The sequence below is a fragment of the Equus caballus genome, chromosome 18 (assembly GCF_041296265.1).
Source record: "Equus caballus isolate H_3958 breed thoroughbred chromosome 18, TB-T2T, whole genome shotgun sequence".
In the NCBI taxonomy this organism is placed as follows: domain Eukaryota; kingdom Metazoa; phylum Chordata; class Mammalia; order Perissodactyla; family Equidae; genus Equus; species Equus caballus.
This window is the reverse complement of record NC_091701.1, coordinates 55,610,141-55,621,428: the sequence shown is the minus strand read 5'-3', so window position 1 is coordinate 55,621,428 and position 11,288 is coordinate 55,610,141. Positions and strand designations below refer to the sequence as shown.

The 11,288-nt window shown below is 40.6% G+C and overlaps 1 long non-coding RNA gene across 1 annotated transcript in view; it reads right to left on the bottom strand.

The window, feature by feature from the left end:
• Positions 1-945: 945 nt before the first annotated feature.
• LOC111768750 (uncharacterized) overlaps positions 946-11,288 on the bottom strand; it is a 56,949-nt gene continuing 46,606 nt past the window's right edge. Inside the window, exon 6 of the long non-coding RNA XR_011428281.1 lies at positions 946-7,899. This is a non-coding gene — a long non-coding RNA (uncharacterized lncRNA). The remainder of the gene's footprint in view (positions 7,900-11,288) is intronic.

Below are 11,288 nucleotides of genomic sequence, written 5' to 3'. Positions count from 1 at the left end.
GGGTCTCTTTAATAACAGCATTAATTCCATTCATGAAGGGTCCATCCACCCTCATGACCTAATTACCTTTCAAAGGGCCCACCTCCTAATGCCATCACACTGGGCATTAGGTTTTCAACATACAAATTTGGAGAGAACACAAACATTTAATCTACAGCAGTGGGTTTATGTATGGTGATATATGGTTCATTATGGAGTATATTCCTGACAGAAAAAAACTCCTGCTTTCACTGGTCATTAATGAGAGTAGTTTCTGGCTCTGTACATTTCAAACCTCATGTCTCCTTCATCGCTCACCTATTTCTTATGCCAGGTCATGCAAAGCATGTTGATGCTGTGCTATGACTTCTGGGCTCTGCATCTTTGGGGTCTGATGCTGAGTGAGTCAGTACAGTGGGCAGTAGAAATATCTGGGACACCGTTTGTACACTGTAACCTCACTAGACACGGAAGTGACTGCAGACCCTGTAAATATATCTCAGGAAACCCAAACTAAATGCTGTCCCAATCCAATTTCCCTCAACCAGATCTCCAAAATACTGGTGGCTATTTCAAATACACCAGCTACCAAATAGGGGAAGTATTGAGAGAAGTTGGAGTGGACAAAGACAGTGGTCCTAACCAATTGCATGTAAATATCTTACTTTTCTAAACTTTACAAAACATGTGGCCAAGTGAACATATTACCTAGGCCCCACCCCGGGTATTGGAAGGAACCCATGCAAATGAGGAACTCTAAAGCTTAAGGTTCGTCAGTATCACGGTAAACTTGTGTCTCGTTGGATGATAAAAGGTAGTCAACACATCATTACCCCTCCCCATAAGCTCTTCTGGGGCAGTGCCTCCTAGGACTCCTATGCCCAGCATCCAGGGCACGGCTGCGCTTGCAGGGTGTGCTCAACCAATGCTTGACAACCAGTACACTTTATTCACCGTACGCAACTTGACTTAACTACACTTTAGATGGGTTTTTATTTGAAGCAGTTCCAATTTTTTAAAATAGAAAAATAGACAATATTTGCAATACTCTGACAGGATTTCTTAAAATGTAGTCTATAATAACATACTTCTAAAAATAAAAGAGCTAGAGGTTGGCTTTTGAAATCCAGATAAATTGCATACGAACAATGCCCTCATAATAAATTCAACTACCACTTCATTTACATCAATATTGTACAGATGGACACAAAGGAATTTATTATAAATCTTGGTCTCAATCCACACTCTTCACTAAAGTGTGTTGGGTTTGGATTATTTTTTTTCTTTACCAAATAAAAAAGGAAAGAAAAGAATAAAACCAAACCCCCTCCCACAATAATTTATTATATTTACTTTTTAAACAATTAATTTTTCTCAAAAGACAAAATATGCTGCTATAACCTCTTCTGTCTAGAGAGCAGAAGTAGAAGGCAGACTTTTCCAGGGGCTTGAATATTCTTTGTTCTAAGTAAGATTCTAATAAATGCACACAATTTATAAGTGATGCTTTGAGGACTATCTCACAGAATTTAAAGCAATCCGGGATTTAATAGCAATCAACAGAATCAAGGCAAAGTGAAACTATAACAGCTGAACACACTGGAAAAGTGGAGTTTGAATTGATGCTGCATATTATTCATTTTGACAAGTGCAAACTCACATTGAAGATAGCAGGAGTAGAGACAGGGACTGCAAGGAAGGGTAATACAAATGGATTATTAACACAGAAACAAATCTGACTTTAAACCTGGCATGTCTCTTGGTTAGCAAGAATAATAATAAGGGCTTGAATTCTCATTGTACTTTGCATCGAAAGTAATCAAAGAAGTCCCAAATTTTCCTGGGAGATATGGTAGTCAGTCTACACCAGCTATATCTTCCAAAGGAAACCTATTACCAAATTAAATGTGTGCATGGGTGCAGATAGGCAACATCAAAAACGCACTCAGACACTGAGGAATATGGAAAGTAAAGTTGCAGGGTTCTGCCCGCAAAGGTCACCCAGGCAGCTAATCAGAGATTGGCCCAATTCATATAGTTCAGTGAGGCACTGAGAGCCCTCACAATGCAATGAACTCCAGCAAGTCTCTGAGTTTCTACTGCAGACTAGCCAGGAGAAGCCCTAACAAAACATCTCAGAAAACTGCCTGTGATTGGCAGGGCCCAATGGACTTTCACAAACACTCCAGTAGGATGGAGAGGGCAAAGATAGAATCAGGATTCCAGCTGTGCGCGGTAAACGCCAGGCCGCAGAACGTGTATTGAGCCCACCTGCCGCATGCATACACAGGCACTGTGTCCATGTGTTGTCTCTCTCTCAAAGTAATCCTATGAGGCAAGTGCTATTATTATCCCCATTTTACTAGGAAATTGAAGCACAACGAGGCTGAGGAATTTGAGAGGGTCGCATCTGGTGATGCCGAGACAGTGGCAGAAAAGGAGGAAATTTACTTAGTGGACATAAAGTCTGTCCTTTACAAACGTTTGTATTTTATTTGTTTGCTCACTGGATCTGTGGATTATTCCGAGACTGGCAGATACAGTCAAACTTTCTGGGTTCCAATTTCCCACAGAGTGCGTCCAGTGTCTCTTCTCTCTGGTCAGGTGATTCCTTAGTAAGAAATTTATAAATACAGTTGCTAACCTAATGCCCCAAACTAAACCAAACAAAGGAAGAGAAATCACCGGAATGCACCTACCGGGGAGTCTGCTCCTGGCAGGGAATCATTGCCGTGTCTGCTCTGCGCAGGGGCACCCACAGTCTAATAAAGAGTTAAGGCGGCTGTTCAGTACCGCCGAGGCTGTCACAGGTAGCCATTACTCTAATACCACTGTTCCTCCTGAATTAGTGTCAAGTATGTAAACCCAAATATATATTAGCATAAATATTGAGGAATGTTTAACGCTGTGCTGTATTCTTGATTTATAGGAGGACAAAACAAAACAGATAAATCATTTTCCTTAAGTGCCATGGCAATACATCTTTAAATAACCAGCCCCTCAATTCTGAAGGCACTGGTTTCTCCTTTACCCACATTTGTAATTCTCATTAGTATCCGATGAGAACTGCACCCACCAGGGAGAAATAAAACTGAATGGATACCTTGCTCCTCAGATTTTCAGAGCAACGTGAATAGAGCAGATCTTTTGACTCAGTCATGGTAAAGGAGTGCCAGGAAGAGAAGGAATAGCAAAACGTCAGAAACTCAGAATTAGACGTTCATTAACATTGAACTGCACTAAATTCAGCAAAGGTGGAGATCTTAAATAGATTAGTTTCATATAGGAATGTTGCAGACCATCAGGGAAGGAAGAATATTTAAATGAAAGCAGGTCTTTCTTATCGGCCCTGGAAGTCTGATTTTCAGATCCACCAGGATATACATTGCTCTTTAAGAATTAAAAAGGGGAAGTAATTATCAATAACATAGTCAGCTTGTGAATGTCAGACAGATAAAGTCAAGCTACTTTTAAAAAATCAATGAGATACAGAATCGGAATTCATATTCTAATGGACGGGCACAAGTAAAGAGAGGAAGGCAGAACCCCAGCACAAGACTCAAGATTTTCAAGTTCGGTCCAAAATTTTCTCTCAAGATGCTTCTGAGCACGAAAAATAAGAGTGAAAAAGACTGAGGAGACAACTGCCAGCAATGTGCTAGCTTCTTACCAACTAAGAGCGCTTTGTTAGATATTCAAGATTTTCCTAAACTAGTCCTTAAACTGTTGGTAGTTTAAAATCGGCTGTGGTGGCGTATTTACACTATGGAAATCAGCAAATGCTACAAAGCAGACTCCCCACCCGCCCATCCGCCATTTTACCAGCACACCAGTTGTCAACTCCTAGGATGTGTCCAAATATATTTTTAGCCCAGTTCCAAATTCCTAGACTTCTACTCTCACATTTTTAAATATTGAGTCAAAGTAGTGCACTAGGTGCCAATTCAGTGAATAGAAAATTTGCCACTTTGTTTAAAATGCATTGGGTAATGAAGATGGCGCCCAGTAAATATGACTGTAAAGGATTACTGTCTGACAAAAAGAGCACTGGCCTGGGAATCCAAGGAAATAAGCTTGACTCCCAGCTCTACCGCTCACCAGCTGAGTGGCCTTAGGCAATTCACTTCACCTTTCTGAGCCTTCCTTTCCTTACTCCTCTACATAACGAGAATAATAATACCTTCCCTGCCTATGTCACAAGATTGTCTTGAGGGTGCACATAAAACCATATTCTAAACTGTGAGGCTCTAAAAAATGTCAGGAAATCCACAAAATTAGTCGTGTATAATATTTTTGCCTTATTTCCTACCCTTTTCTCATAATTTACCCTCTATCATGGCAGATGATTCTATCACCTGTGTTCTGGGGCTGTATCTTGACCCCCAACTGTCCTGTGAGGTCTCAAGAGCAGGGATTAAGGCGTGTGTTTCTTTTGGATGATCCATAAACTAACACAGCTTTACACGCATTGCAGTGCCCAAAACACTGACTTCTCGGAGGGCAGCCCACTCCAGGAATGAATAACCAAGAGTTCTGCAGAACTATAAAGAAATTTAATCCACAGAAAGGTTCTTGTTTATCCCCTCGGTCTCAGCATCTTTTTTGATTCCTCTGATTAGAAATTTCCTCAGATTTGGTCTTTGAACCATCTACAGCCTCTGTTTCAAATCACTCCTCTAAATTCACTGATTCCTGAAGTTCCTATGTCCCCAATGCACAGATTCTTCCCAGTCTACACTGAATTATATGGGTCTTGTCCCAGTAAGCAGCAGAACAAAGATGCCACAGGTCATAAAGTAATCAGGTAATAAATCGATATCAACATCCATTAATCCTGTTCACATCAGTTCTCTACTGTTCTCCTTTGTGCCTTTATTTCTTATTTAGATTTTTACAACCCACTAAAAGGACCCTCTATTTTCTCACTGTGGAATAACATGGAGTAGTGAAGAACATATATAAGATTTTAGTCTCAACAGATCAAGGTTCAAATCCCAACTTGACCACTTAACTAGTTGCATGACTTTAAGGAAAATTATTTCACCTCTCTGAACTTCAGTTTCCTCATCTATGAAATGAGAACAATAAATTTGCTAAGGTAAGGGATGAGAGCCAGCCCTGGTGGTCTAGTTTTAAGATCCGACGCTCTCACCACTACAGTCTGGGTTCGTTTCCCAGTCCAGGAACTATACCACCTGTGTGTCAGTTGTCACACTGTGGTGGCTGTGTGGTGCTGTGATGCTGAAAGTTATGTCACCGGTATTCCAAATCCCAGCAGGGTCACCCACGGTGGACAGGAGCTTCCAGACTAGACAGAATAGGAAGAAGGACCTGGCCATCCATTTCCAAAAACAGTGGTGAAAAAATTGGCCATGAAACCCCTGTGAACAGCAGCGGAGCATTGTCTGATACAGCACCAGAAGGTGAGCGGACGGCACAAAAAGACCAGGCAGGGTTCCGCTCTGCTGTCCACAGGGTTGCTGGGAGCCAGAACCAATCCCACAGCACTAACAATAACAAAGGTATGTGAAAGCACCTAGCATGGTGCCAGACGCAAAGCCCCTCCATACTCACCTCCCCTCACTCCAGAGATGCTTCAGCCCCTACTGCAATCGCTCGGAATAGGAAGACAGTCTAACACATTTGCCTTTCAGCCTCCTGTTGGCAATTAAGAACTAAGCTTTTAACTGGCTGAATTAATTGAGGTAAATCATTGCCTGTTACTGTCTGGCAACAGTTTGGGAATGCTGCCTCTGACTCATCGAGGTTGAATTTGATCCTCCTAGTTGCCACTGTTTCGGGGAGGTTTGGGTTTTCTTCCTCCCCTTCCTTACCCTCGCACCTTTCTTTTTTTCTCGTTAGGTAAACAAACATTTATTGCATGTCTATAAGAGGCAGATAGAGGTTTGTGGGGCCTGAAGTTTATAGGATTTGGGAGACCATCTTATGAGAAAGAACATAAAACTGCAAATACTGAGTTAGGTATAAAAGTGAACATATCTTAGAATGCAAATGGAAGGTACCCTGAGGCTTAACATTTATTCGCTTTCCAGTAAATCTGTGTCAGACGCCTACTGCGTGCCAGGCACCGTGTGAGGCTCTGGGAATACAGGATGAGTGCGACAGACAGTCCCACTCTCTGGATCCAGCAGTCATAATTTTCAGACAATGCTGAGTCTTCTCTTGCCTCCCTGGAGGGCTGCGTGGTCCACACCCTTCTCACAGTTGAAAGCCCTTGAACACCAGCATCCTTTCCTGTTTCTTTTCTACTCTGCACTAGAAAGAACTCAGATCTTCTACACTCGGTGGCTATCTGCTCTCTCAAATTTCCTCCAGCTTGAAAGAGAAGACCACTTTCCCTATAGGTGTTAGTGGCGAGATTCCTGGAATTTTCCTAGAATTGCTCATTTACAGATAAAGACATGGGGTCCGAAAAGTGGAGCAATGCTTTCAAGGAAGAAAGATAGTTATCAATCGGCCGAGATTAAAGCTGGGTGCCCTGCTTTGGGCTATAATGACAGTTCTGTTACACCACATCGTCTCCCCCAGACTTGCTGTCCAAATGAGGAGTAAGAAAAGGCAGACAAACTTTATCCATCCCTGGAGAGGAATCTTAGCAAGCCGGTCCTCTGTGTGCATCATGGATAGCTGTTTCTATTACTTTCTCCGCACTATAACCAATCAGCCTTTAAAATTCCGCGGTTGTCATTTTTGGGTTGTGAGGGTTGTTTTTGACAGCTTTATTTAAAAAATACACCAAGGTCTAAGAAAGAGTTACATCTTTATAAGTGTTAAAGATAAACAAAAATTAGACTGTAATTCGTTCTTTTCATTTTAACCTTTATTTTCTCTTTCTCCCTCAAGAACATGGTAGTGTGTGTCTAAAGAGCTGATTCAATCTTGCGAAATTATCGTCTTTTTCTGGTCCGGATATAAGAGTTGGGTGTGTGTAACTGCTGAATCTTTTATCTTAAAGGAACAGGGATTAGCCACTAGATGTTCCTTGAAAATTTATCAATGTCTAATGCATGCAGAATATTGTTTAACATTCAGGACAATATAATCTTGCCTTTTCTTGAACTTCGCCTTTTGATTAAATGGTACTGGCATTCAAGAAATAGAAACAATGATCCCTGAAAAACCATATATATGAGATAGATATTGATTCCATTTTTCGAGTAATAGCAAACCACAACGCTGCTGTGAAATTATCAAATTTGGGTTAGAAAGCCTTAAAGAATGAAGGCTGGGGGGATTTATTGTACAATGAACATATCGCATCTTCGCAACAGCAGAGAAAAAGTATGTAGCAATTGCGGCTGAAAACATCAATGTAAATGTTATTATGCCTTCGCCGTTCTCAGTCATATTGGCTGCTGTCATCTCGCAGTGTTGGTTGATTGTCAGAGGAAAGCAGGGCTGTTGTCTATTGGCTCACCAACGTCATATGATCCCACGGCCTCACTCACGTAAATCACCGAGTGAACTGTTGTGTGAAATCATTCCTACACCCTTTGGTGAATTTGCAGTGTGACAGCTCACACCAGAAATAGATTGGACATCTTCAGACCACATTTACGCTTCTGACAATCCATCCAGAAACCCGTGGTTCCTGTGAACCTCAGGACTCCCATTCTTATTTTCTCTAATTCATGTCCCAGGCGGCGTGGTCTTCGCGCCCTCCTGGGCAGATCGCATGCTTCTTTAGTTGTTGAGCCTCTCTTTGCGTCTGTGCAACGTCTCTTTAAGAGATTTCACAATGAACGTTCTGCAGCAGCTCAAACTGCCTTTACAATTGTTGTGATTTCCCCAAATCTGATAAAGAGCTTAGCAACGCATTTCAGTCTTCGTGTTTGGATAATTTATGTGGTGAAGATATAACAAAATCAGGATTGGGAAGACACTGAGACATCTTCTCACCTGCAAAAAAAAAAAAAAAACACCACAAACTGCATCTCAGAATCTCAATGTGAACAACATTTTGCTTCACAGATTTCTTATTTTCTCAATACATAACAACATTTTCTTATGGTGAGAGCGAGGGTGAAAAATAATATAACCTTTCCGGAGGACAATTTGGTACTATCCTGATGGAGAAATTTTGAGATGTGTGCAAAAATATAGTTATAAGAATGTTGAACCAGAGTTGTTTATGACAGCAAAATAGCTACTTATGAATATATGTATTTATAATTATGTGATATATACTTATAATTATAATACTAAAATAAATAAATGGATAAAGGATAGATAGATATGAAAATAACCTAGATGTCTGTCCAAACATGAAATACTCTGCTGTAATTACTGAATTTTTTTGAGATTATGTTTATAATTTTAGCACATCTTAGTAAGCAAGATACCAAACCCAGAAAACATTAATGATTTTTAATACAAAAAATTTAAAATATCTTTGGTGTAGCAAAAAACCACAAAAACAAAACAGGATAAACCAAAGTCAAATGCTCGCAACACGTATGTTGAAAAAAAGTATGTACAAAGAGCTCTTACAGATCAATTTAAGGAGAAAGAGGAGGAGAAGAAGATACTGATAGAAAAATAGTCAAGGAGCATAAACAGATAATTCATGGAAATCCGATGGCTAATAAACAAATGAAAAGATGCCTGGCTTCACCAATAATCAATGAAAAACAAATGAATGCCATAATTCAACATTTTTCAGCAATTAGACTGGGCAAAGGACCAATAATATTCACTCATGGCAAAGGAGGAAGGAAACTGGTGGTGAGAGTTAAATTGGTACCCTCCTGGAGAGCATTTGGAAACACATAAAATAGTACATATATCTATAATAACAATGTAATAATCACTTGCATGTATTGAGTGCTGAATGTCCTTGGGCTAAGTGCTTGCACAGTTACATGTGTTAACCATGTAATCCTCACAGCTGCCCTATGAGCAGTGCTGTGCACTCCACAATTCTAGAAGGCACTGTTCACATAGACTTCTACGTGAATGGTGAGTCCTGGAGGCAGGCAGAGCAGGCTCCCTGACTATGAGGTGGTCTAAGCCCTGAGAGGTTATGTGACTTTCCTATGGTCATGGCAATGGTATGATAGCAAACTAGCACTCTCAAAAAGAAAGAAAAAAAGAACAAAGAAAAAGCTCTGATTTGTAGCATTTGCCAATTCCTGTGGTGTAAACTCTTCCACCGTGGCAGATGTCAAGCTACCAACCTGAGGTCACTGAACTCGGAATGGGAAGAGATGTGCACAAGTGACTCTCAGGGGCCAGCCTCAGCACTCCACAGTTTGTAAGTGGTACAACCAGGATACAAATTCAGGCAGTTTGGCTTCCAAAGCACGTAGCCTTGGCTCAGAATTCTGTACCTAGGACAACACAAAATCTACAAAATACGTGTGGCCAAAGTTACATGTGGACGAATGTTTGTAATGGAGAAAAACTGAAAACAATACAAAAGTTTATTTACTCATTTATCAGTTATTTATTGAGAGCCTATTATGTAGCAGTCACTATGCTGGTGCTGGGGATACAATGGTGACAGTCAGCTCTGTGGACATGGACATGGTTCTAGAGCTGACAGTCCAGTGGAAAGACAGGAGACAAACACTTATGTAAATTGTAACTCATCCAATGAAGGAATATCATATAAATGGAAAAAATAAATGTGTGAACACACATATATGTATTCTATATATATAAAGATAAAAAGTTTAAAACTTTTAGCATAAATTATCTCATGTAATGTTTTCTTCTTTATTTAAACTGTAAATATGTATGACATAATTAAATATAAAAAATTAGATAAACATCATCGCTGTGCAAAGATGTTTGAGACTGTGGTTTAAAAGAAAGTAGTTATAAAACAGTATGCGTAGTATGATTCCTTTTTACTTTTTTTTAAGGAAGATTAGCCCTGAGCTAACATCTGCTGCCAATCCTCCTCTTTTTGCTGAGGAAGACTGGCCCTGAGCTAACATCCATGCCCATCTTCCCCTATTTTATGTGGGATGCCTACAACAGCGTGCCTTGACAAGCGGTACATAGGTACGCACCCAGGATCCGAACTGGTGAACCCTGGGTCACCAAAGTGGAACGTGCACACTTAACCACTGTGCCACGGGGCCAGCCCCAGTATGATTCCGCTTTTTAAAAAAAATTAATTTTGCATAAGAGAAATGCTGACAAAGATATACACTGAATTGTGAGCTGTGGTTGATTATATAATGCTTTGTCTTCCTCTTTTTGCCTATCTTTACTTAACAGTGTTCTTACTGTGAACATTTGTAGCTTTTGCAATGAGAAAAACAAAAAAATATAATTTTTTCTTTTTGCTAAAGAATATTCACCCTCAACTAACATCTGTCCCCAATCTTCTTCTTTTCGCTTGAGGAAGATTCCCCCTGAGTTAACATCCATGACAATCTCCCTCTATTTTGTAGTGGGTTGCCACCACAGCGTGGGCGCCGATGAATGGTATAGGTCCATGCTGAGGAACCGAACCCGGGCTGCCAAAGCAGAGTGCGCTGAACTCAACCACTAGGCCACGGGGCCGGCCCTAGTATAAATTATTTTTAATAAAAAAAGTAATAAACGAAAAGGTGAACCAGTGAGACCTCTTAGCTTTGCCGCATCAAGAGGCTCAGGGCCACTTTTCTGCAGTAAATCCACTAGAAAGAGTGAGCTGGTGGGATATCTGTTGCCTCGGAAGGATAAATATGGGCTCCCAAGTTTGGAAGTACCGTGACGATTGGTGGAATGTTTCCCCTTTCATCTAGGTGTTTGCCTTCATGTAATAACAGCAACTCAATGAGCTGGTCCAACCCAAGGGGACAAAAAAGAAAGAGAGATGCCCAGTAAACTCCAAACATGAAATCACCTCTCCTGCTGGAAATCACGGTCAGGTTTAAACGAATTCACACATTTTACAAGTATTCCTCTGCTTCCACTTATCATGCCAAAGGTCAATCTACAGTTTACATTCATGTCAATATGACGTGTCCAAACCATTGTAATTCTTAGAAAAACACAATGCACAACTGCACACCAGAAAAACAACCACCCAGCAAGGGGAGAAAATTCAATAGCATTGGGATTGCTCAACAAACCAACAAAAGCCAGGAAATTCAAAGTTAAGTTTTACACTCCCTCCTTAACTCCCTACTATTGTGAAAGAGAAATGAAAGGCACAATGGCGTGTGTTAGGGGTGCAATGTCAGCAGTAACAGCACTTCCAGGCTTTTATTGACTTGTGTCATAACCTTAACATTCTATAAACAGGGCATTTGGCTTAACACCTGGGCCCTTTAAAAAAGAAATATCTTCTG